The 27,070-nt window shown below is 37.3% G+C and overlaps 1 protein-coding gene across 1 annotated transcript in view; it reads left to right on the top strand.

Annotated features, from left to right (window-relative positions):
• LOC139686885 (uncharacterized) overlaps window positions 1–27,070 on the top strand; it is a 763,875-nt gene that overhangs the window by 486,394 nt on the left and 250,411 nt on the right. The gene's annotated exons all lie outside the window — the stretch shown is intronic.

The raw sequence follows: 27,070 nt of genomic DNA, 5'->3' as shown, positions 1-27,070 counted from the left end.
GAAAAACTGGCAATGGCAATAAATATTAATTTATCTCATTTTTACACCTTTTTCCTGCTTTAATCTTTTTGCATTAGCGAATGCTGTGCATGCAATTTTAATTTTTTCCCATTTTCATGGTCTATTGCAAGTTCTGATCATTGCTTCTAAAGTCAAGACTGAAGCCCCAATATATGTATGCCTTAAATTATTTTCGAAACTGGGACAACAATGCTCTCTCTGAGTTTAAGTAACCTTCTCTGCCACTTATAATTTATGATGATTTTGTAAACGGGTGATATTGTTTTCAGATATGATAGCAACTGGAGGGAGCGTAAGTTTTCTAAAGCTGAGACCCTATAGCAATGGTAAATTGGTCTCACAGTGGGGTCTTTGTTGGAAATACCATTATAAGAAACGCGGTTTTTTTGTTTTTCTTTAGGATAAAATTGTCGTCAAGTGTAATCTTCGGCATCCCATTATCTTTTAACTTTTCGTGGACCCAACTTTTATGCCCATTTTGAATTTCTCATGCCAATGTACTCTTTGACCATCATAAATAAAAATTTCAATGAACTATTAGTTATAATTTTTTATATTAAAATCCAGTTACACTGATTGGTGAACGACGACAGAGATGAAAAAAATCTTATGCATTCTTCATTATTTCCTCTGTTGTTTAATGCAGTTGGGTGTGTCCCAACGGGGAGAGAAACCTAAGGAGGGCTTGCTGGTCGATGGTTGGTTGAGGTGGGTGGGGGGGAGGCGATGGACGAGTGCGTTGTGAGAGGAGCGACTGGAAGCTCAGTGGCGTCTTCCGTAAATTAGGAGATTTCTTGAGTGTTTGGATATAGGACCATGCCTTACCCAGGCCCTTAGCAACAGGCGATCAGGTATCGTCCACCCTTATTCATTTCGAGAGGGATGGGCACCAAGGGTCTTCTCTTTTTGTAGGGGTTGTTGAGAAGGGGAGATGAGCAAGGGGGAATGTGAAGTTGGGAAAGGGAAATCGAGGAAGCTCCAAAATGAGAGCATAGCATTTGAACGACTTTAGTTTTAGAGGAGATGCCTTTGTTTTTTGGAGTCTGACGCGGGATTTTGTCGAATATTCCGCAAAACATTTAACTCATAAATACTCGTTTGAGTTCCCGTTAACGTTGGCTGAATTCCATGGCTCTATGAAATTAAAATCACATTAGTGAATTATTATTCTACGGCAGATCGTAATTCTTTTGTACTTACGAAGGAGAAGGAAGTAGGTACATTGCATTTTAAAATACTAAAATACGCTTTTGTTCAGCATCATGTGTCTTCTTCATCCATGATCTCTTCATCCATCAACCCTCCTACAGCTCAGAGCGTTGTAGAACTTTAAAAATAACGCGATATGCAACGCTCAAAATGAATCAATACGTACAATTAATGCAGCTAGAAAGCTGAACGTACTTTTCTATTAACTGCCTATCAGCTCTTTCCAATCTGATATGCAGCATTCCTAAAGATGGTAAATTGAGGCATCCTCATCATTGTCCTAATATTCCACGTTCCAATTCTAACTAATTTGGTCTTCTTCTTCTGCGTCTTCTGTCCTGCTGCTCTAGGTTTTCCCTTGTGTGCGTGTTTACATATATTATTATTATTACGTAATTACTAATGAAATAATTTGTGGCCCCTAGAAAAACACAACATCCTACTCTATATCAGGTCCCTCTTCATCTCTGAGTACTTTCTTCCTCCCTTCATCCCGTCCAACATCCCTATCCTGTTCCTTCCCTTTCCTCGTTTGCCTAACATTCTTCCCTCAATTACAGTCTTCAACATCCCGCTGCCGGTCAATACCCCCTTCAGCCACTTTTCCTGCCTTCATAGGATGTTGGACGCGATGAAAGGAGGAAGAAAGTACTCAGAGATGAAGAGGGACCTGATATAGGGCAGAATGATGGATTTTGTGTTTTGTTAGGAGTAATGAAATGTTTGTTTGGTAGTTGTGTCCATCCAAAAACCTACCTTAACCGGTAGATTACCTTAAAAAAAAAAAAAAAAAAAATATATATATATATATATATATATATATATATATCCCTCCTCGGACTACAACCTTGACGTGGTGGAAGGGCTTGTGCGTTCCGATGACCCCTAGAGCTGTGCTGGCGGGAGTAATAGTAATTGCTCCTGGTAGGGTCGCCCATGCCAGATAGGTCGAAGGTTAGGAGCCAGACGAAAGGTAGTCCACGCAGCGTCTGTTCCTCAGTGAGGCGACTGCAATGGCGTCTGACCCCAGTGGGGCGGCCAGTAAGTGATGGTGTCACGTTAAAAACACTTTTGAGGAAGGCAACGGGAAACCACCTCCATTATCATTTCCAAGATTAACATGATGGACTATACAGATATTTTGAGTCCTGGCAACTACGGGGCTCGGCCCAATCAACCGTGTGTCGTGCCCGGCAGCGGGGGAGGCAAGGCTTCCGCGGTCGTCATCCCACGAAGCCCTTGCAAGGGAAAACCAGCAGAAGCAGAACAGAAGACGCAGGGGAAGAAGACCAACGTAGTTAGAATAGGAACGTGGAATGTCAGGACAATGATGAAGACAGGGAAATTGGAGAATGTTAAGCGTAAGATGGAAAGGGGAAAAATAGATATTTTAGGTCTATGCGAGGTGAGATGGAAAGATAGCGGGTATTACTGGAGTTATAAGTATAAAATAATATACAGCGGCGGGGACGAGAGCCAACGAGGGGTTGCCATAGTATTAAATGAAGAGGTAGGAAGAAGCGTAGTCAACATAGGTATCAGCTAGATTATATCCTAGTTAGACAAAGGTTTAGGAACAGTGTGATGAATTCGCACAGCTTCCCGGGAGCGGATGTGGACTCTGACCAAAATTTAGTTGTTATGAAATGTAGCGTCCGTTTCAAATAGATAAGACAGGGGCGGCGAGTCAGAAAATGGAATGTAGAAGCATTAAATGGTTTGAGAAGGGAGGAGTACCAACAGGCGGTAGAGGAAATCATGGAGGATGGTAAAGAGCTAAGTACTAACGAAGAAAAATGGGCAAGTTTCAAGAATGAGAGATGGAAAGGGGAAATATAGATATTTCAGGTCTATGCGAGGTGTGATGGAAAGATAGCGGGGATTACTGGAGTGATAAGTATAGAATAATATACCTCCTCTTATGGACAGGGAGTAAGGAATGGTTGCTACTGTTGCCGTATTTCATTTTGATGCCTGTAGTTATTATTATTATATAAATATCTCGTATTATGTGTGACTTGATTCTTCTGTTTTTCTAACGGTCCAACACATTATTCTTCTGCCGGCTTTTAGCATTTATCCATTTTAAATACTCGTAGGAATTTTTCGTTTATTTATAGGTCTCCTTATTTCTTAATACCAAACCAACCTTGGCATACAATTGAATTAGATGAAATTTGTATGTATACAGCAGGGTTGTTACTTATTTTTAATTTTATTCAATTACTCACACTAATTTTGTGGCAGCTAAATCTCTTATTTTTTAGGAATTGTTTCGTTTGCCCGATGGAGCACTTTTTTATCAATAGCCCGTAAATGTAGCTGGCTCTCCAGTATATTTCCCTTAAAGTACGCACATAGGGATCATAATTTTATATTGTATCTTATTGTGGATATTGTTTTGTTTTAAGTGTTTTTATACTCAAAGTTCTTTGTTAAGGATAAAATATAAATGGAAAAACTCCATAAACCTTTTACAATTGTTTTTCTCTGTACTAAATATCTCCGAAAGTATTTATGCAACAATGTAATTGCATACTGTACGATGGGTTCTTATAATAGCGTATCGAATGAAATACTCGTATCTGGTCTTCTCCGAATTTAACTATCCCATAATTATTACCTAACTGTGAAAGGAATCGGAGCATAATTGCTATTTCATTCACACTGGTTAGTAGAGTTAAGCTCATGATCTTAAGTTTCGTTTCAACATTCCAAACTATTATTTTAGACTGTACTTCAATCAGTACATTTTGTACCAGAAAATGAATCCTGGTGAATTTCTTTCCCGGGCTACTTTTACGCAACACTACGGTACAGGAATTCTTATTTCTTCATTTTATATTCACATGCTGAAGAGCAGGATTTCTCTTCTTAGACGTTTGATTTTCCTTGATTAACTTTACCGTAGATGCCATTTTATATTCGTTTCCCTTCTTTGTGGATGTGCGGGAAATTCCACTCCGTTTCTTCTTTTCCTGTTAGCTCAGAACTTCGTTCATTTCCGGCATAATTTACATCTAGATGCCCTGATTTTTTTCGATTTAAAAAAATGTAATACCTGCTTTTATTTTATTTTAAGCATCCCCGTGGGTGTTAGAAGGACATTTTGATCTGATTTACTCTCATTCTTGCGTATTCCATTTCTAAAGACAATGTACGGGCGAGTGAGCGTTTCCATTTTTTTTATGCACTGCAAGGTAAACATTTGTTGCAACAGCTTTTCCTGTCGCGGTGGCATTAAAGCAAAATCGGATTTTCCGATCTTATTCGTCCATGTTTCATATTTCCTGCTTGGTGACAGTAGTATTGCTGCGATTTAAGGAATAGTTCAAGGCTAATGGGACTCCGCGGTGTGGCAAATTTCTTCTTTGATCGTACTGAATTCACGTGATGTGAGGTTTTTTTGTCTCTACATAGCTCGTTTGGTGGTGATTTTATTATTTTTACTGGGATTCGTTCGAATAGTTAAGTCAGGAATGATGTCAATGAAGTTTAAATACACTTGAGCAAACAATGTAGTACATCTAAACTTAATGTCTTATTTTTTGGACTATGTTATTTATGCTATGTTATATATGCTAATGCCTATGCCTATGTTATATAAGCTAATATTTGTCCTGAAAATACCGTTTTTTATGATAATAATCCTCTGACTCTTCCAGATTATTTATTTTAACTCATCGGAGCTGACTGGATGCTATCACGATGTTAATTTCAGTGACTTTCAGTGCGCGTTTTTGCTTACAACATTGACTTTTCATTTAAATCGCTGAACAATTTTAGCAGGTTCTGAATGAAAATCGTCGTATGACTTTTCTATATTTTTTTGTAATTTACGCTCAGTCGCATTTATTGTGACTTGTAAAAAAATCTTGAAAAAACACATAATCAATAAGATTCGTCTTACCTTCAAAGTTTACCTTAGCCAAGGTATGTTCATATCTTTAAGGATTCCAGAGGAACAAGTCATTATGTGCGAGATGTAATCCATTCCCCTGCCTCTTTTTCAGCTATCTTTTAATGACCCTTTTTGGTATATTTTAGGTGAAATAAATCATTATTCATATATTTTTTCATAATTTAAATAATGCCAGTAGGATTCGGATGAGGCTGTGCAATGAAAGGAGATTCCACGTCAGATAAATTTTCTTGCTCTCACCAGGCTGAATGATTTTACGTTCGCGAGGAATCAAAAAACTCGATTTCGTCCGCACGTTCCTTTTTCGTTTGACGTCAATATAATAGGAATTATACCCGAAACTTTGACTGCAAGACCACCACTTAATTAAAAACTCGACGTTCTAGACCAGTAGTGGTGCTGGACTACTGATAGTTTTATTTTAATCATCTCTTATTTTCATTTATTCATGCCTGTTCCTGCTCCTACTTCCTCTCTCTTGTCTCCCAGCCAAAGGTTCGAGTTTCACTTGATTACGTAATTAGAGTCTTAAACATTCGCTCCTCGTCGTCCCTTCGTTTCCTATTTTTATTCTTTTTTTCCAGTCGTCCATCCCTTCGAATTCCCTTTTATTTTACCAGTCCTTCAATCACCAGTGGCCTCTTTTCCTTCGCTCGAGGTTCCACTCCCTACCTTCTTCCCCTCTTCATTCTTCTCCTCTCATTCTCGTTGGTCCCGAAAACCTCTCTTCCCACCCAGACCCCTGCAAACAACCGATGGAGCTCTACTCCCTCTCCACTTCTATGCCACCCTTAAACCTCCGCGCTTCTCCACTCTTCCGCACTCCCTATGTCCCCGAAATCTCGATGAGATTTCTAGCTCCTCCGCCCAACGAGATCATTACGCCCTGCGGTACGAAAGGGGGCGAGCCCGGCGATCGGATTCGCTTCCGCATCCTCTGATTCCTCCCCTTCTCGGCCCCTCCAATCTCCTCAGACCCTACTCCCTTTCGCAGCTCACTGCACTCCAACTTCCTTCAGGGTTGGGAAAAATATCTTACAATAAACTTTATTGATGTTTTGGAAATTATGATATATTTCCTGTGACAAAGGTGCATTTATTTTAATCTGTCTAGGCGAAGAGCATTGACGCATGGTCATTAGTCTCTGGGATTATGACATTTGTTCCTGTAAATGGAACATTTTGACGAAAGTAACTCGATAAATGATATATTATGTTGATTATTATTTTTAACTTCCCCAAATTTTTTGTTTTAGAATAATGGATTAATTATTTTTAATTTTTTCTTCATGCATCAAAATTAAATTTCAGCTATGCACAATGTTTTCCATGGACATAAATTCAAGCTGTGATTAGATACATGTAGCTCACAAGTTTTCAAATACTGTCATTGCTTGCCATACACACGGCGCCTTCTACTCTAAATGTTCGTCTCCCGACAAAATGTGCAAGTTGTACCCATGTAGCGTGTTTTAATATAGATAAAAGTTCACAAAATACCTTCTGAAACAAAAGTTCGGAAGAGTTCATAGTCCTGTCTACCTAATTCTATGAATGTGCTGCACAAGAAGTCCAAACTTTGAACCGTGCGCGCTCTCCCCCAGCCCATTCCCCCACACAGTCCCCTAATCTCTTCTTCCCCGTCTCACTCCTTCTCTAACTCCCGCCCTCTACTCATCTCATTACCCTCCCAATCGCAACCCTTATTCCTTCCTCTCCTGCCCGCCTACGCCCCTTCCCTCAATCCGCTCCTCCCGTTTTACCGTCTCCCTCCCCCACCTTATGCTCTCCACCACCCCAGAGCGCCGCTCTCCTATTTCCACTTCCGCCAAACATTCTTTCGCCCCATTTCCCGATCCTTTGCGAGAGGCACCACCAGCCATGCACACACGCCCTCTCCACCCGCTCTCCTTCTCTCGCTCGTCTAACTTCCGCTCTCGATCGATCACCCGAATACTTCTTCCTTTTCCTCTCCAGCCGTCACATTCACGCTCTCTCTCTCTGCCTCCTATCAACCAGGCGGATCGAATAAAACGGCGGGTTTCGGGAGCTGCTCAGAGCATTCCTTTCCTGAATCCCCGTCGCGAGATCAAAATTTAGGTTCAGGAGGTATATTGTTGATTTGCCAGTGGCTCTACCCATCAAAATGGAATTCACGGAACAGCTGCTTTTAAAATTGCAGCACTTAGCATCTAATGTCGTAAGGGATTATATACTTCTTAGGTAGTGTATTTGGAGATTCATGGATCGTAAAATTTTAGAAACCCGGAATGAGAAATTTAGGGATGCAATTTGTTGAACCTTCAATTATATCTAAATAATACTCTATAATTAGTTTTGTTTTTAGTTATAATATTTGGTGGATTATGAGAGGTCCTGTAAATACGTGCCAGAAAATAGACCCGGCCTCGCTTTGTAACGTAGAAAGTGAGGAAATAAATATTTTATTATTTGTTTAAGTTGATAGTCCAACTAAATTTATTCGGAAAGTTCACATGCTCCTATAGCATTACTTTGCTTATCTTTATCCTGCCGTGGGTTGATTTTTTCCAACGTTGAGTTACACTCCTTCCGTTGGTCTATATGAATGTTTGAGAAAGTCCATATACTGCACTAGTATAAGCAAAACCAATAATTGTTCATTCAAGCATTGGGGCAGTAAAATCAGTCTATTCTTGATGCTAATGTAATATTTAGAATAAAAAATAAGTGCATTTTTTGGTGAAATTTTGGTGAATTTTTTGGTGGCCAATGAATTTTTTAAAACTTATATTCTCATAGATTTAAGTTTCAATCTCGCTTAAATGTATTCATGCTTCCCAAAATAAACTTAATTTTGTATAATTGTTTTCATTCTCCAACACTTTGATTGCAAATATTAATTTTAAATATTATGATTTAAAATTCTTTAAATGACTAGATGCATGTATCCTTACTCGCGGCAGGCGTTTAAGTTCAAGTACCTTTTTATTTCTTTCTCTGCTCAAATAAATATCCTACCCCTATCGTTCTTCAAGTTATAAACAGCGAATTTTAATGTTGGGGCACCCGCTTATCCTTAATTTTTTGGAACTTTGTACATCGCTACTCCAAAGCCATCAATATTTCAATTCACCAATTTTAACATGTGAAAATATTTCGCCTTGACCTGAATCCGAGCCTGGATCCCCTGAAGTGCCTTCGGTTGGCTTAGCCAGTTAAGCTACCGAGGCGTCATAAAAACGCCTTCGTTAGCTCAACTGGTTAGGGTAGCTTACTTGGTAGTTTAACAAGCTAAAGCACTTGGCCAGTCATCGAGGGATCTGGGTTCGAAGCCAGGTCAAGCCAAAAGATGTCTACACTATAAAATGATTGCATTGTGATGATTAATAGGGGATGACTCCGTTAAAATTGACTGTCACGGCATCTCCCGCGGTCACTTTGAATTTGTCTACTAATATTTAGTTACTCCTAGCTTAATTACCTATAATATTTTCTCTCGTTATTTCTCCTATCTTTAATTTTATTTTTGTCGAATTAATCATTTTTCTTAGATACCTATCTTATACGTACGCAGTTTTTTATCTGAAAAACTGTCATAAAACCTGAAAACCTCAAACTGCTCCAGTCGTTTTCCATAAATATTTTTAACCTCGTCTTCTTACTTCTTGATTATTTTCATGACTGTCATGATCTGTCTTCAAACTACTTGTCAAATTCTTATTTTGAAAAATAGAAATAGAAATGCCACCTTTAAGAACCCAAAGATAACAGATTGATTAATTAAGCTAGGCTGAATTCACGAGGCTTGCTTAAATAACCACCCAACAACATTCATTCCTTCCCAAGAATACGTACGTCTACGCAAAGTGTGGGGATGATAAGTAATTATAATGGCAGTCATGTTGATATCTTTCTCAGCTGCCTCGTAATTTATGCATCACAATATTCGACGTTCATTTTCTTTCTTCATTTCAACCAATCTTTGTATTGCTATTCGCGATTGGTGCATTTTCTCGTCCTCGTATTAGAATGAAAAATGTCACGTCACTTAAGCGCTTAGGTATGAGTTACCCTGAGGGCGCCTGTCTTCGGGAGCTTTATTGTGATGTGTTTCTTCATACGACAAGAACTGCCATCGTCGAATAACAATAAGAATCTTAAAGGTGAATGTGAACTTTAATGCAGGCCTACTTTTTAGTTCTCATTTTGGCCTGAACGCCCTATGCTATTCTTTCTATTCAGGAATTTTCTCAAAAACGGTAATTTTTTTCTGTCCCCAAAAACTTATCTTAGGTTTTAAGATGTTTTCAACATATTTCTGTAAGTGTTGAGTATGCCCTGAGTCAATTTTTTCTGATAGCCGCACAATAGATTATTTTATAATATTTTGAACCTATTTTGGAATTGCAAAAATGAAAGGTTGATATCAGGCATCTGTTAATAATCCTCCGAATGCCATCATTGATCGTTTTTCGAATCATTCCTTCGTATCCCGATTCATGTTTCCAATAAATTTGGACTCGGAGATAAAATGCAACTATCCAGGAATTACGTCGTTGCCGAAAAGATTCGTTAAAGCTCACTTGGTGCCGTATAGTGACTGGCAGCGAAGTGTACTCCAGATTAGTGAGAGTAATGCTAGTTGTGCAATGTAAAATATATTATAAACCCTTGTCTTTGAAGATAAATGATTTAGTTTTATCCAAAATAAACTTTAATTGTGGGAAATTGCTCTAATTACCAGTTCACATTTATATGGCTATTGGATGGGATACTGAGAATGTATTTCAGAGGAAGTTTTACCATATTTTTCGGTTCTTTCAGTTATAAGTTACTGTGCTCAGAAGAATCATAAACTCATTCATTATTATTTATCTATTTAATGTTAAATTTATCTATTTTCAGATACATTAAATTTTAATTAATCTCAGGCAATTTCCTTAATCATTTGAGTCATCGTCACATCAAAAGATTTCTTTTTTTTGCGTTTTATGTTTGTTTTAATTGTGCTTTGGTTTGAACTCATTTGCATCTTCCCCTTTGACCGTCGAAAATCAAATTAGAAATTTTCGGAACTTGTTTTCCGATTGTTCACTCGCATATTTAGTGCTTTATGTAACTACCAATAAATCGGCAGATTCAATATTTATTTTATTGTGCATACTTTGAGAACTTTATCCTTTTTCTTTTTTTAGGTTTATTTTAACACAAGGCCTCAGGACATTCATTTGTTTTCGAGAGCATACTCACTCCTGAAATCAGTGAATGTATCAGTAGTTGAAAACGGCTAGGAAGTATGGATCGAGGTAACTACGTCATATTAAATGTACTCTATAGGAACGTTTCGGATTATTCCTTAACACCTACCCTTTAATATACGTTATAGTAATTTTGCAAATTTCTTCTCTCCTCAAACCAACCTTCATAACTCGGCTGCATTCTCTATTTTTTATCAAGATAATTGTGAATCAAATGCTCACAGTCAATATTTATAAGTGAGATATATAAACTACACATTCACTTGAATTCAATTGAACTCTTGAATTATTTCATCGGCTCTCTGGTGGAAGATGCATCCCCGATTTTTGTTCTTAAACGTATGCTTTTATACGCAAACATTTCATACGTATATTTCAAACTTAGCCATAAAATTTAGCATCCATACTTTCAAATACTTTTGAGACCTCCAGGAAAGGCGGGTGAAATTTGCAATTTCAATTTTAGAAGGATTTAGCTGTCTATTTATGGAGCAGTTCACATAATTGAACATTTTTTCAGGGAAAATGTTGAGTATTTTCGGGGGCATTAAGAGAAAAATTGAGTTTCCTAGAATAATTTCACAAGAAGAGAATCGATGAAAGTTCATAATAAAGATCTGAAGAAAAAAATATCTGTAAATTTTTCAATATAGAATGTAAGAGCGAGCTGCATGGATCCGATAAATAATCTTTGAAACAAGAGAATAAGCTAGTGTTTGATTATTTCTTAAGGTTATATGAGTGTGGAGTTTAAGACCGTAGCTGACGGGAAATTGTTTGGAAATAGTCCTTTTAGGCTTAGGAATAAAGGCAGGGATCGGGATGTGACGTACTGGCTTCCCACCCAGAGGGACGGAGAAGGCAGATATTTTTCAACGGTATCCCGATACCTACTTGAGGTTCTTTGTGGAGAACACTTTGAGTCATTACCGCGTCCGTCGGGTGGGACGTTAACCTGAGGACCCCTCTGCGCCTTTCTTTAAGAGTAGGCTAATGCCGACGCCGGGTTTCTCTCCTCCCTTCCTTCTTTTCCACCTATCCGTAATGGTGCAAATGACCTCAGCTCTCGGTCGCCTCCCCTAAAAGATACTACTACTACGGAATAAAGGCATGTGACGAAGAGTTGAAGAAGGAAATAATTTATTTAAATTTTTCTCGATGAATAGAAGATAATAGGCATTGGAGGTTGTCCAAGTCTTACTTACCTTTACTTAGTATATTCCCTAAATAAAAAATGAGAAGCCCCTCATTTAGGACACTATCGAGAACCTAGCCTGCGTGCTCATGGCTGAAGGCCATCGGGGGTACGAGCGTAAAAATGGAGAAGTCACACGTTTTCCTCTCGAGAGAATTGGAAGCCCGAAGGGGTGGGTGGAAAGGACAAAATAAGAAAAGGAAAACGAAATAGCGTGTTTTAGGGGTTGAGCGAGAAAGTTTGAGGCTAAATGCGTCCCTTCGGCATTCACTCTCAATTTTAGTCTAAAAACGATTTTAGGGGCACATGGGAAACGGAGGGATTATTTGGTCTCAGGATGTCATGCGTCGTAAATTGGCTAAGTTACACAGATATTTCGTAATTCTACAGTTTTGTTGTCGGATTCATGATGATAGTTCTGTAACAAGTTTTACATTTTTGTTTATAATATAGTTAATGAATTCACTGAATTACAAAAGATCTAGACAAGGAGGCATTCCCAAGGAGGAGGGAGTTGATTACAGGGACGTTGAGTAAGGATTTAAGAAAAGACTCGTTTGAGTCTTTTCTTAAATCCTTACTAGATTTAAATCCTTAAAGAGAGGGGTTTGGTGGGTGTAATCCTATGGAGGCAGGAAAAGTGGATGAAGGGGTATTGACCGGCAGTGGGATGCTGAAGACTGTAATAGAGGGGAGAATGTTAGGCAAACGAGGAAAGGGAAGGAACAGGATAGGGATGTTGGACGGAATGAATGGAGGAAGAAAGTACTCGTAGATGAAGAGGGACCTGATGTAGAGTAGGATGCTGGATTTTGTGTTTTGTTAGGAGTCACAAAATATTTATTTAGTAGTGTTGTCCATCCAAAAACCTACCTTAACCAGTAGATAACCTAATAAATAAAATATATATAGGTGATATCGAGAATTATTTGAATACGTTAATAATATTTTTTACGCTTTAATTTAACATACAATTTTAATGGCATATTTCTTGCTCATATCTTCCTTTGATCAATAATAATGAAATTCCATTAAATTAATTCGTCTGTTTTGATCATCAAAGGGCCATGAAAAATATTTGGAAGATATGGTTTCGAAATGAAGTAGGAACAAATAATTTAGCTGCTAAAAATCCTGATAAATATTGTGCCGATTAATCTTCTGTCTGATAGAGCTGGCGAAATAATTTTGGCTTTAATTTTTCGACTCCGCTATGATTGCAAAAATTATATCAAATCATAAATAGTTTCCGGGTAAGAAAATTAAATTTATTATCGAATAATAACCGGAATATCGAATTAAAAATGTTAAGCTACCTTTTTTCATTGGAATGTTTTAATCGCTTAATAATTACGGACTCAATTAAAGCTAATTCGATTAATCTATATTGCTAGAGCTGATATTGTATTAATACGCTTTTGGGAATACTCGTCTCGTGTTTTCTCATTTATTACGGAATATTCTTTTTCATCCTATTACTAAGTTTCGTGGAAATACTGGAGCGTATTAAGTTATGGGGTTTCTCTCAAACAAATAAACGACAGGGCGGTGGTAGTTTAAAGTATTTTTAAATACTGATACGTCATTATTCCAAGCGATTCGGCTATTCAACTGTTAACAATGATTAAAAAAAATAAATGGCCCTTTTAGTTGTATTTTTCATTTATAATATTTTTCCACTAGGCTTGTTGATAGATAGCTGTAATTAATATGATTTAATTGCTAAATGGATAGCCCTTTTGAAAAGTAAGTTGGCATATCGCAATGAACTCTTCTTTCATTCTTATAATTATATTTGATATCGTATGTGACTCTAAATATGTTCCCTAATTTAAATGACGTCTTAATGAAATATTTGAATTAGGCTTTTGATGAACTTCGCGTATGATTTGTGATTGCAAAAGAAAGGCTCAAGAGAGGAGAAATTAGTGTATTAAGATACTGTCGTTGTGTGTTGGAGTGAAAAATGGATACCAGAATATTTATTAAAATAAACCAGGAAGAGTTGGACAAATTATGAAGAATGTGCGAGATACGTTATTGTACATTTGAGCGTCTCTTGCTCCAAGTCTTTTCTTATCTTAATGTCCCAAACTCTTTCTTACCCAAGTCAGGGCCAACATGGTTCGTTCTTCCCCAAGTTCCTCGCTCAATTGTGCTTGTATTCCACTGTCGCGAATCCAACGGATTTTAAAGCGCTTTGTTTTCAAATCGATCAGGTTATCAAAAATAAATATCATTTAATTTTTATACAAATGATAAGCATTTTAGAAATTGATTTCTATAATATGGCCATCCACTGGTGAGTCATCGAAGTGAACCCTGCGGTTATCGCCTCTCGGAACGCGAGTAAATATAGGGTCCTCTACCTGCTTTTACTTAGCCTGCAGAGGAGATGGACGTAGTCCGTCACCTTTCTTCTGACCAGAGGGCCAAGAAAACTACAGAGATGCCTCAGTTGAGGGTCTCAAAAGTATCGATTTATATTCCTCTTCTTATAATATAAATACGTACACGTTCAAATGACCGATTCTGAGCTCAAAACAGCAGAGTTTGTTTTTTTTTATATTTGTTTTTAAACAATGGCAAGAAAAATACATGATATTAAAAAATAGTTGATGAAATGAAATATGAGGAAAGATATTATGAAGAAACTGGTGAAAACGTTAATATGGAGCGTGGCCTTCTTTAGCTCTGAAACTTGGCCTTTGAGTTGAAAGGATAAGCCTAGATTGTAGCCGTTAGGCTGTGGGTATAGAGAAGAATGAGAGTATAAATTGCGTGGAAAATAAAGCAAAAAAAAGGTCTCTGCATTTGATCATTCGAAGTTAAGTCATTCATAAAAGGGCAGACAAAATGAAGAAATAGATTAACGAGTGGCATTGGATGGTTGAAGGGCTGCAGTAGAGGGTTGAACTTTGGGAAAATTACATAGAAGCAGTAAATGAAAAGACTAGTGGTTGGAATTAAAGTAGGTAGGTTGTCTGTTAAAGAAATGTGGTTTATTTTACAGCTGATTTTTGAGTATTTATTTTACTATTTTGCTAGGTTGGGTTTAGAAATGTAATAGGATAATTAGATTTATCCATCAAATCTGTACTCTGACCGGTTTATTACATCTAATAGTAATAATTCTCGGTGGAAGTTGTGGATTCTGCCTCAAATTAAAGGAGAGATCTGAATATATTGCTCCAAATATCGGGGCTGCTGAGATCAGTGAATGGAATTTTTTGTGAATAATTATTTATTTCATTGTAAGAAAATTGGTTAAGATCAGTTTTAGACTTACATTAATATATATTTATTGTACAAAGATTGCCACTGGTTTTTACTGTCAAAGGATGAGGCATTTACGCATAAATGTATTATTTTAGTAAAATATATATTGTCAAGCTCTATTCAAGACTTAAAATATATACATGTATTATGCAGAACAATAATCGTTGATGTAGGATTATTTTTTCTTTTGGGAAATATTTTTCGCTGAAGTTGCTTTTGCGCCCTTAATAATATACGAAACGGAAACACGTTAAAATCGTCGGAAATTAACGAAATTGTCCCCGGAATTCATGCCGGAATTGCTAGCCTCAAAAAGTTCATATTTCAATTGGATATTTGTATAAGATAAATAGGATGTATTAATTTCACCGTAATCTTCAAATCAGATTCCTTTTTTTACTCGTTTGACACACTAACATATTGTCTCATTTTTCCGGGAGAATGTTTTACCGAGAAATGTCATGGGTAAAACGGACATCCAATGTTATTTGTCGGCCACAATCGGCTGAACCTATAAACGGAAATTCGTTTTTAGGAAGTATTATACTTTAAGGATGCACCTTTTTATCTCACTATATTTTTGATGGATGTCCAGGTCATTCCTTATCGTCAACCTTCTCGTTACTCTCCCAGAACATCCTGTACAAGCAGAAGGCCATCATTTGTGACTATCCTCCGTCTCCATAAGTATACTCCATGGTCATTGCCTCCGAACCCAATTTTCTGAGCTTCATGCACAATTTTATCACATATCATTGCTCCATGGAGAGGGGAATCGTGAATTCGTGACGTGACCATCAAACAGGGGTCCAATCCAGTAGCAATCTACGCACTGTAAATGCCCATAGCTAAATGACGTGGGTGACATTGCTTTCCCAAGATCTCCCATTACCTTTACCATCACAAATCATTCCAGCCATCTGCATTGGTAGCAAAAAATAATTCTCCTTATTTTTGGGACAGACCCTGTATATTTCCCCTTCACCTACGTCATCGGGCGATTCGTTAAAGTGATTGCATATCTTCGTTGTCTTAAATTATTTTTCCTTGCTCATTACCACTTTCCAGCCCTTTATAATTTGCTTCTCAAATGTTCGTATCTTGAACAAACTTCGTCAATCCAAAAAGCCTTTTCTATTTGTTAACTTCCCGACTTAATCCACATTCTCTCTTCTATCTCTGCCTATAACATACCACTAGCTTTATATATCCCTTCAAAAATACTTCCTTTCTTCTTATAATTTTGCCACATTTCCTTCCTCACCATATGTGAGACTCAATTGTTATATTGCCTCTCTATCTAACGTTTGTTCTTTTCTTCTCTTCTCCCAAAACTAAAAAGCGTGTTATGTACCCATCCCAATTCCTCCAAGCTCAGTCCTCTGACCCATACAGCGATGCAATCCACATTGAAGGCTTAAGTAATCATTTATTTTAATCTACACGGAGTTCATTCAGTATCCAATTTTATTAATTATCCTGTTTTTATTGAAAATTTTCTCCTAAAGCGATAAAACTTACGGCACGATATCATTCTGCAATCAGTTGAACCCCAACCACTAGCTCCATGGCAATGAAATGACTTAATTTCCTTCCCTTAAACGAAGTACACCCTCTCGTCTATCTTTCGGCTTGCCGCCTTCCTTCCGATTTCCCTCCAAGTCGCATTTCGCAGCCGTGGTAATAACGGAAATTGGAACGCTCATGAGGTGCAGGTGGCCCCGTAGGTTTTATGCAACCCTCACACCTTCTAAGCTATGATGTCTCGTATACCTTTCAGGATGCAGGAATCCCATCTGGTTGTAGGTTGCTGCACTCTTGTAACGTGACATTTATGACCGAAGGGAAAGCAGGATGGTGATTGGCTGTGTGCGTTTCAGGTATTCCTCACTTCATTGTGTGCAAATAGTGTGCATCAAGAATGGATTTGAATTGGTCGCTTCGTGCAGATGGCAAATAATGATAATTGGAGCAAACTTCTCAACTGTGACGGGAGATTATTGATTTTGTGAGATACTTTCCAAGAATTTAACATTTCTGGAGGAAATTAAAAAACTCCCTTGGAGAATTTTCCACGAGTGCGTTTAAGATCAGGTGTAGGAATCCTTTAACTTTCCGATTGGACGAGATATCCAACGTATTTACAATGAAATTTAATTCTTTGAGTTAAATTTAATTTTGAGAAATGTGTACGGCTACATGGTTCTCCATATTCAACGAATTTTTCGTTTCTTATTTTCTAGTTGATTATTTATTGATTTGACATTCAGCAATATTTTCTCATGTTACGCATGCATATACAAGGTGTATGATATAGCATGTGTATGTGCGTATTCAAAAACACTTATATATACGAGCATTTGCCCTGCGAAATGACGATGCGTGTGCCTAAACTTACTCTATAAACAAGTTTATAGAGAAATTTATTAATTTTCCGTAAGCCGATAAAATATTTTAGCGTTATAGCAATATTTTGATTTGCCTTTTCACCTTTTACTTGTATATGTAACTCCCATAATCATATTTTAACTATATTTCATCTTCTAATGTACATTGAATCGGAAAAAGTATTTACGAACTTAAATCACAGAACAAACCTAAAATGGACACTTAATCGTCGTGAGTGACTAATTAAATTTACTGCTAAAATTTCACTGATAAATTTCTCCAATTCACCACAGTTTTCATTGATTGTATGTACTCGTATTTGGACAATGAACTCTTTCAGAGTCACTTGTTCTTAGCGTTAATATTTCTTCATGTCCCACTTACTCTAACACAAGACCTCTCTTGGAATACGTTTTCCTCTATGACATTGCGTTCGGTGGCAAGACTTTGGTTCTTTTTACCCTGAGTCCCATTGTCAACGGGGTAGCGCTGAAATTGTGCCGCGTCCCAAGTCTTCGCCCTGCTCAACAAAGTGTTCGGCCCCTTGTTCTCTATGGGCTCGGCCCTCGAGAGTTTTCCAACTCTACCGTCCCATCACAATCGGGTGAACACTCGTTGGGCTCAGTTCGACTAGGTCATTAGGGTACGGGTTGCTTCCACTCGATTAACCCGAGAGATGTCGCCAACTTGTGGAAACCTCTTTGTGATGCACATCACAGGACGTCCCTCATTTATGTCAGAATGATGGAAATATTTAAAAGTTGATACTTTTTTTGCTATTAGGCCACCTCTTTTTTCCATTTTGTCCACTGGCATCCCGCTAAGCCAAGCTCATTTCTCTTTCCATTGAGTTTTCCCAGGGACCAAATCGTGTGAATGACAAAACTGACGTTCGCAATAAAATTAACCTGCAGTCTTTTGTTGGCAAGTGAGCGAGTTAACCATCGGATTACTTTACCTCGAGCACGATTACTTAGATGCTATTTCATGTATTTGCGACGACATGGAGCAGCAATATTTGCTAAGATGTTTCATTACACTTAAGGCGTCGTGGCGTTAAATTTAACATTTTGCAATTCCTGGCCTATGTCATTTAGATGTGCATGTGAAAAATGGCGGCCATATGATTTTAAGTCACCTTTGCGTTTAATTGTATTGTTTGTCCATTACTATCGTTTATTCCTAACCCAACATTCCCTTCTAATTACTTTGCTCTTGAAACTAAGATATACTACCTTGATCAAAAATTTCCCGGAATTTATTCAGAAAATTAAAAATACAAGTTTATTCATCTAAATCTATATTGTCCCCTTCAAAGTAATCCCCATCGACTGCAACACACTTATGCCAGCGCTTGATCCAATCCTCGAAACATTTTTTATATTCGGTTTTCGGTATGTCCATCAGTGCTTCCTGCGATTTTTCCATTACTTCCTCTCGGCTGCTAAAACGCGTTCCCCGTAATGGTTTTTTAACTCGATTGAACAGAAAGAAGTCACAGGGAGCCAAATCAGGTGAATTCGGTGGCTGTTGGATGGTATTTGTTGCATTTTTCGTCAAAAAATTACGAATAATGATAGCACTGTGCGACGGTGCGTTATCATGGTGCAAAATCCACGAGTTTTCTGCCCACATTTCTGGTCTCTTTCGGCGAATTGCTTCACGCAAACGTCTCATAACGCCCAAATAATACTCTTTGTTTACTGTCTGGCCTTCTGGCAAAAATTCATGATGCACTACACCGTTGTAATCCATGAAAACCGTCAGCATTGCCTTCTTTTTTGACTGAAAACGACGTGGTTTTTTTGGTCTCGGCTCATTTGGTGAACGCCATTCACTTGCCTGATGTCTGGATTGCGTGTCGTACTCATAAACCCACGTCTCGTCTCCAGTAATGATCCTTTTGATGAATGTGGGATCGGATTCAGCCTCGCAAATCATGTCTTTTGCGACGTCAACACGGTCTCTTTTTTGCATGAAATTGAGGTCTTTTGGCATGCTACACGACGGAAACCCAAATCATTAACCACAATGTCTTGGGCGGATCCATAGGCAATGTTCAAGTCCTCCGCTTATTTCTCTGATGGTTAATTTGCGGTTATTGACCAACATTTCTTTTACTTTATCAATTTTTTCACCGACTTTCGATGTCGATGGTCTGCCACTGCGTTCATCATCTTCGATTGACTCACGACCACTTCTGAACCGCTCGTGCCACTGGTAAACGACCGTTTTTTTAGAGAATCGTTGCCGAAACACTTTTCCAACATTTCCAACGTCCGTGCGCCACTAAATCCGTTTTTTACGCAAAATTTAATACAAGTTCGTTGTTGCAAATTTAAATCCATTTCTGAAATTCTAAAAAATCGCCAACACACAGAGATAGATGTACTCTTGGCTACGTAACTTTTGCAAATGTCAAGTTATGACACTAAGATTTAAAGGGAATATCAACAACAGATGTACCAATTTAACAAAAAAAACAGAACTCAAATCGGAACGATGGGAGCGCCACACGGTGGTTATTCCGGGAACTTTTTGATCAAGGTAGTATAGAATGCGAGATCTCCTCTTTATCTACCTATTTCTTTTAAACATAATCCTGGTCTAAAATAGGCCTGATAGATAATTTTCCTCTGTAAATAATTCGAGTATATTTTCAAGCCTTGAATGCTTCGCGAGTCATGCTCACCGGGGAATCATTTGCTTCCTCAATAAAGAAACAATAATTTTAAAATATTTAAAACATTCTCGGGGAAGTTGAATAGCCTCCGATTTTGAATTACTCGGTACTAGAATTGACTGGCATTTTTAAATCATTAGGTTAATTTTAACATTAAACATGAGGATTTGGGTATTAGCAATTGATTAGCATTATGCCGAAAAAATGCATCCAATTTGACACGCTCTCCTGTCGGCCGTTGCGTATAATCTGGTGCGTTCACTGTTCCTGGGTTCCAGTGAATATTTTATCAGAGAGAATCACATGTAAATATTATTAATACTTGGCGATATCTCTGTTCACATCATAGGGGGAAATGTTAATCGTTACAATTAGGGAACGTATTTCTGGCCGCTGGAACTATAAAAGCTTTGTTTATGTCACTTTGTAATATTGAGTGCGGGCACGTCGGATGTGGACTCATAAATAATATTGAATTTAGTCATCATTTTCACTGAATGCACATCCTTTGGGCTTCGTAGATACATGAGAAATATTGACTTGTTTTCCTCATTTGTGCTTTATTGAAATTTAATTGCCATTATTCATGTTCTTTATTATGAATGGGTAGTTGGAATGAATTAATAAGAAAATATGCATATTTAACGATAAGGTTTTTTTCATTGAAAAGTTTTATTTACCGCTATTGCACTGTTAGGATTTAAGTCTTCGAAATCTTTAAATCACACGCACAGAAATAATAAAAGTAGATTATCGAAAAAAAAACTTAAATTTCATTTTTGCAACCATAAATTCAAAATTTCATTTATTTTAAGTGCTTTTAAAGCCCTGTATTCTGCAAGCTATATGGTAGTCTGTATAAAGGAATTTACGATATATTATTCGTTATTGAACATTTTTTATATCAATTTTCGCAGAAATTTCCATGTTTTTGACTGTATAATAACGGAGACATCGTTAACGATGTTATCTCTGTTATGGCTTCGCTGTTTTAAATTTAATTATTTCGGAACAACACTTACCGATAGAACTACGCTGTGTACTTACATATAGTCCCTTTAATAATATAAATACTCTGTAACAATCATATCATTACTCTAATACTATGCGAAAAATCATAATAATAAGCTCGAAATAAAACTTTTTGTTATTTATCAATCGAACATTGAATGAGTATCTTATTGATTGAGCATTTAATGAGTATGTTATTAATTGATGTAAGTTTGAAAATTACAAAAAATAGCATAGATAAACCCAAATGTATTATTTTTTACATAAAACGATATTAAATTGTTCTGTAATTTTAATCTAGCGGCATAAAGACCAGTAAATGGCCGGCAATGGATCTTGATATGTGTGTATATTCATTCAACAACAAGACTGTTTATATATTTTTACTGCACCATTTAACTTTGTAAAAAAATGAGGTGATTAAATTATTTATGAAAACGACACTTATTCGTCTCATACGGACAAAGCTGGAGCAAATCACTCTATGCGCACCATATGAATCAGCTTCGTCGAAAATTTGCGCTAGATTTTGTTCGTTAGCAGCTGTCAAAGCTGGCATCTTCTTTTTTATTCGTATTCAATTATATTCCATTGATTTCACCCTTATGTTTTTTAATTGATCGATGACTTTCTATTGCGTTTCCCTTCAGTGGTTTTTGCCATTACGGCTAAAATATCGCTGTGCCTAAGAATTTGTCCAATTAATTTAGCTCAACGTTTTCAGAGGATTTCTGTTGGTTTTTTATCTTCGAAGGATTCACTCAATTTTCAAAGTATGAACTTGTTCCTCAAGTGTTTTGTAGATGAGCATTTCGTTAGAAACGTAGTAGTTTTTTATACCGTGGTCCCACTAGGTTTTCCAACTGTAGGTCTGTGACTGTCCTCTACGGAGAACTGTGTTGAGTACGTGGTCTTGTTGTTTCGTATGCAATGAAATCATTGCTTTCGTCCGAACCGCAAATCAAGCTTTCACTCCTGCACCTAAGGAAATAAAGAGGGGAGCGTACACGGAGGGGATCGATACCTACCTCTGCACAGATTTACGAAGATAAATAATGCATGGGTGGCATCTGAGCCCTCAGCTTCGCTTCTGTAATTTGTTTACGCCCTCAATCCGCGCGCGATGTGACGTGGCCTGTTCTGCATTCGTTCCCCGCTCCCCTTGGGTACGCATTGCTAACGATCAGCCTCGTAGCCAAGGGACCAGCCGGCGGGGAGCGGAGAAGGTGGGTTTTCCGTAGTGGCTGGTTTTTTCATTGCTTTAAATGCGTCTCAGCTGTCGGATTGAGCTTTGGATCTGGTCTTGGTAAACACTAAAGAATGATGATTCACGCAACAGTCCACGCTGGAAGGACTTGTAGTTTCAATAATTACCCATTCAGCGCCGAGGACTGGGGTTTGTTGATGAAGTAGACGAACATAACTTAAACTGATTATCCTTTGATCGTAAATTTCCATTTGTGATCTAGTTAGCCCCTTTCCTAATGACCAGTTCCCGTAATTTATGAGGCGGTTTTACAGATTTTTCGTTCATTAATTATGTTAGTTATACTATATAACTAAAAATAATTATGTACGTCTTTTATATCTTTTGTTTACCCTGGATAACATTCTTTCATCTTTTCTGTTCGACTTGCATTCATTCTTATTCCCTTTCTTGGCCATTTCTTTTTTCTTGAATGTGTGGTTGACGCATATAATTTTTCGGTCTTAAAACATTGTATTATTGCGAAAACATCAAGACAGAAAGACTGATTTTTAAATAAAATTGCTGTTCCGTTGTTCATTGCAACAAAAGAGGTGGCTGCGATTCGGTGTAGAGAATTCCCATTCTAAATACGGTGTGTTTTGTGTTGAAGTATTGTACTACCTTGCCGTAGTTAAGCTCTGTGGAAACTTGATGTTTCTCTGAGCACCATTTTGAAGCAGTATAAAACATTGTGCACAGGTCTAATAAATATTATGAAGGAAAAGAATTGCATTGATTCCTTCCTGCAGGACTGGGCTCCCGCTACTGTATACGTGCGTGTCTCTATATGTCCCTTTGCTCTTCCGTGGGTTAAGCCCCTTCATCCATCGAAACAGGCATCTCGGTTTCGTATCGACTAAGTTGTTCGACCGCACGCACTGCGAATGGCCGTTAAAATATGAGCGCAACCCGACTCACGCGATTTCCACGTTTAACTGCAGCCCCCTGCTGATGAGTTTGCTCGCCAGTGAAGGCCCTCAAGTTTCCAAACAGAAAGAATACCCGAGTGTTGAGAGCCCTTAAACTTGAGATTTAAAAAAACACTTACGAGAGGGCTCTGTTTCATATAATAATAAAAATGAATGTACGAGGGGTAAGGTCACGCTAATTTTCCGTTTTGAATTATCAGACTTTTTGAAGTCTATTTCAATGTTAGAGTCTTTGTTTTTTCAATTTTTATTAATGTCAATTTGTTATTTTTAAATCCTCTAAATCGTAAGAAACACTTTGTTAATTGTGGGTCGTCGATTCTGATGCAGTTTTTTCCTTTGCAGCAACATTAATTTGACTGCGTAATTTAATTTAGTAACTCTGCGATTGTTACATTTCCGATCATTTATTGTAAATTTAAATATATTCCGGACTCATTTTCGAATTAATAATTCCAATTAAATTGGATTATAATAGCATATAATATAAAATGCTAAATATTATCTTGAAGTGTATCAAACATGTGTACACATGCGAGCAAATCAATTTGCTGCAGAGAATTTTGTACTCCGCTGTAGATTGCGCTGAATAAAACTGGTTCATATTAGATTCATTTCTTTTTGAGAATTCCGCTTAATAATAATCTTGTATTGATGCTTGAAATTGTTGTCACTGGATACTCCCATAATGAAATGCAAATTTAACAGACGTATTTCAGTCTTTTTCTACGTTTTTCAAATAATACTTCTAATTTGGCTGCTTTGAAAGGCAATGCTCAATAATTTTTTAAATCAAATTGGGCGACTAAAAGTGACTTGATCAAATCGCAATCTATCAAATTGCTGTGATCATTATAGTAAAAATTTCAACTAATATTTAGTAATAATAACGCCATACTCGGAAATATTTTGCATAATTACTTTTTATGGAGGCATTGAACTCCACTAAGACATCCACTTTTTCTCTCCTCTCCCTCACTTAATATTTTAAACCGATTTGCGATAAATATTGGAAGAGACTCCATCATTTAGCAAGAGGAACTTAAATTATTTTATGCAAATCATAATTTATATAGATTATTGGTTGACTCCGAACGAGAAAACCGCTATGCAGAGGAATTGTTCTCTGAAACGAATGCAATTCGCTACTCTGGCAAAATGACTATTTGTTAATTTATACGGAGGAAAATATTTTTGGCAAAGACTAACCTGCATAATTTACTAGTGTGTATTGATTTTTCAGCCATCACAACGGTCAAACGATACATATACTTTCCTCTCCTAACCCTACACCAGCGGGCATTTGGCACTTTAATAAAGTCTCTTCAGTTATTCATACTTCCTTTGTCCGTTCATTTGTCCTGCATGCCTATCCTTTTATACTATTTCCTTACTGTCCTAAAATTCTTCCCTTTTTCGCAGTCTTCAACATCCCATGGCCAAATAAAATGCTCTGCATCCATTTTTCTAGCCTCCTTTAAATTTTCCTATTCATCTTTCCTCGTCGTCATCCATATCTTGCACTTCCTTGTTTGTTTCCCCTTTTGCCTATTTAAACGTTCCCATCCTTCCACAGACCCACATTTCATAAAGTCCAATAATGGCACCAATGGCCATATTTCCGCGCCGTAAAAAACCACGATCCATACTAAAGTTTAAAATAGCCTTTTCTTAATATCCTTGCTCAAAGTCGTTGCCATTCCTTCCCTCCTCCTTGTGAAAGTTTTTACGCCCTCGCGATTCTTATGTTCCTGTTAATTCCACCATTTGGTCCCAAAACACATATGATGGAAAATATTCCACCTAATCAGGTTAATAAGCTTATTTTTCAATATTTTTCGTAACTTTCTGGTACACCGTATCATTTTTCCTATTCGCATATTCGTTGAGTCTCATCTCGTACATATTTCGCTGAGCTTTTAATTCTCTTAGCAATATTTACAATCCCTTGACTGACTGGCAAACTAAATATTGAGCATCCGCAAACCTAACTGATCCAATGGATTCCTCACCGATTCCCATCTCCAGTTCTTCCCACGCCTCTTTAGTTATTTCCTCCGTACATATATTGAACAGCACAGGTGATAATTCACTACTATCTTAGCTCTCTTCCTAATACTGCCCATTCGAACTCCATCCGCCATTCTATATTGAGCAGTTAAATTCCCCCTGCTTAAGTTGCGGATTAGCCTCCTGCCCCTCCGTTCTATTCCTTTTCTGTCCAATATATGCATTAATTCCACCCAATTCACTCGACTGAGCGCCTTTTCAAAATCGACGAAAGAGACAAATACCTCCGGATTGTAATTTATCTTCCTCTCCATTATTTACTTCATTACCGCTATGGCATCACGAGTGCCTCTCCCCTTCCTAAACCCAAACTGAGCATCCCCTAAGTAATCATTTGCCCTACCCTCTGTCCTTCTGTTGATGATCCTGAGAACCATTTTATCTAATTAAACTAATTGTTCTGTAGTCCTCTTTTAATGCTACATTTTTCTTTTTTGGAACAGGAGCTTACACTTATCTGACAACATTTTAAAACCAAATCCCTCCCTCATAAACGCCCATTCATCCATAAATGCCCATTTATTCATAAATGTCGAATAGTCCATGCACATTCTCCCTCTCATTTTTTCCTAAACCCTTAACTAGTTCTACGGGAATGTCATGTACACCCTTACCTTATTACCTTATTTTATTTCAACTACCTCAAATCTACTTTCAATCTCGCCATAATGTCTGTCTGACTTCAGGTATCCTATAAATATCATAGCACTTCTCTGCTTAAACTAATTCACCTGATATCCTGAAAATATAGATGTGTGATGAATTATTACCTAGGGTTCGTATCTTTTCTAGTTAATTTAGTAAGTTTTCTTCCAGACCTGGTATTATGTGCACGAATTTTCTACACGAAAGGTGAAAAATCTATTAGGGATTATTTAGGTAAACTTTGTATGCATAATTTCTCATCTGGAAGGAAAATTACTAAATTAAACAGGAATGACTTAATGAACCCAGAAATTACTAAATGAACCAGCGCACTCATTTCGTCATCCCTCAGTAATCTTTCAAAATCCTCGCACTCATCTTTTCTTTTTTAGCCCTATTAGTTTCCCGTCTCAGTTTACTCATTATTTCCTTATATTTTCTTGTAGTAACCTATCAGTTTATATTATTTCATTTAATAGGCATTTTAATGTTACGGTTTATGTAAAGTTATCTGTGTGGATATCCCATCATAATGGGAAACTTTTTTATGACAAATATAAAATACCTAATTTAAATAAAAAGGAATTGCCATTAAGGGAAAATATTAAGTATGTAAAAAAATTATCATACAATCAAGGTAGAAGAAAATTGGAGGTTACTGTACCTCTAACCTTTGATGATATACCTAAATTTTTAAGGATATTACAGTCACTAAATGCTGTGCAAGGGAGAATAAAAGACTGATCATTATACAGAATGGATTAGGGCTTGGAAAAAACGGGACACAATATATGTAGCGTTATAATATCAACACTTTAAGCTCACATTTTGTTTTTGTTTACGCGGAACCTGCTGTCAAGCCAGAACTGACTGGCTTAGCTGACCAGGATGAGTGTTCTATGTGTAAATTTTTAATTTATACTGCTATTGTATTTTATGAAGGCCATATCACTACTTACACAACTACGACACAATTACTTATATGAACAGCAATGCCTGGAATTGTACTGGTATGGATCGCGTTTTTACATTTTTAATTACTTTTAAAGCGAAATTACGGCTTCAAATTTTTAACTCAATATAGACCATTTTTTCAAAGCATACTGATTCATCTACCTGGTGCCACGCCTCACTTTCCCCAATTTATCTGGTAATTGTTCCACCGAAGAAAGGTTTCTCTCACCCTTTTCGGCACCAACTTAAAAGGCTGCTTCCATTATTTTCGTTGT

This window comes from Hetaerina americana, unplaced genomic scaffold (genome assembly GCF_022747635.1).
Source record: "Hetaerina americana unplaced genomic scaffold, ioHetAmer1.1.p SCAF_15, whole genome shotgun sequence".
NCBI classification, from domain to species: domain Eukaryota; kingdom Metazoa; phylum Arthropoda; class Insecta; order Odonata; family Calopterygidae; genus Hetaerina; species Hetaerina americana.
Note: the sequence above shows the minus strand (reverse complement) of the source record. Positions and strands in the feature narration are given on the sequence as shown.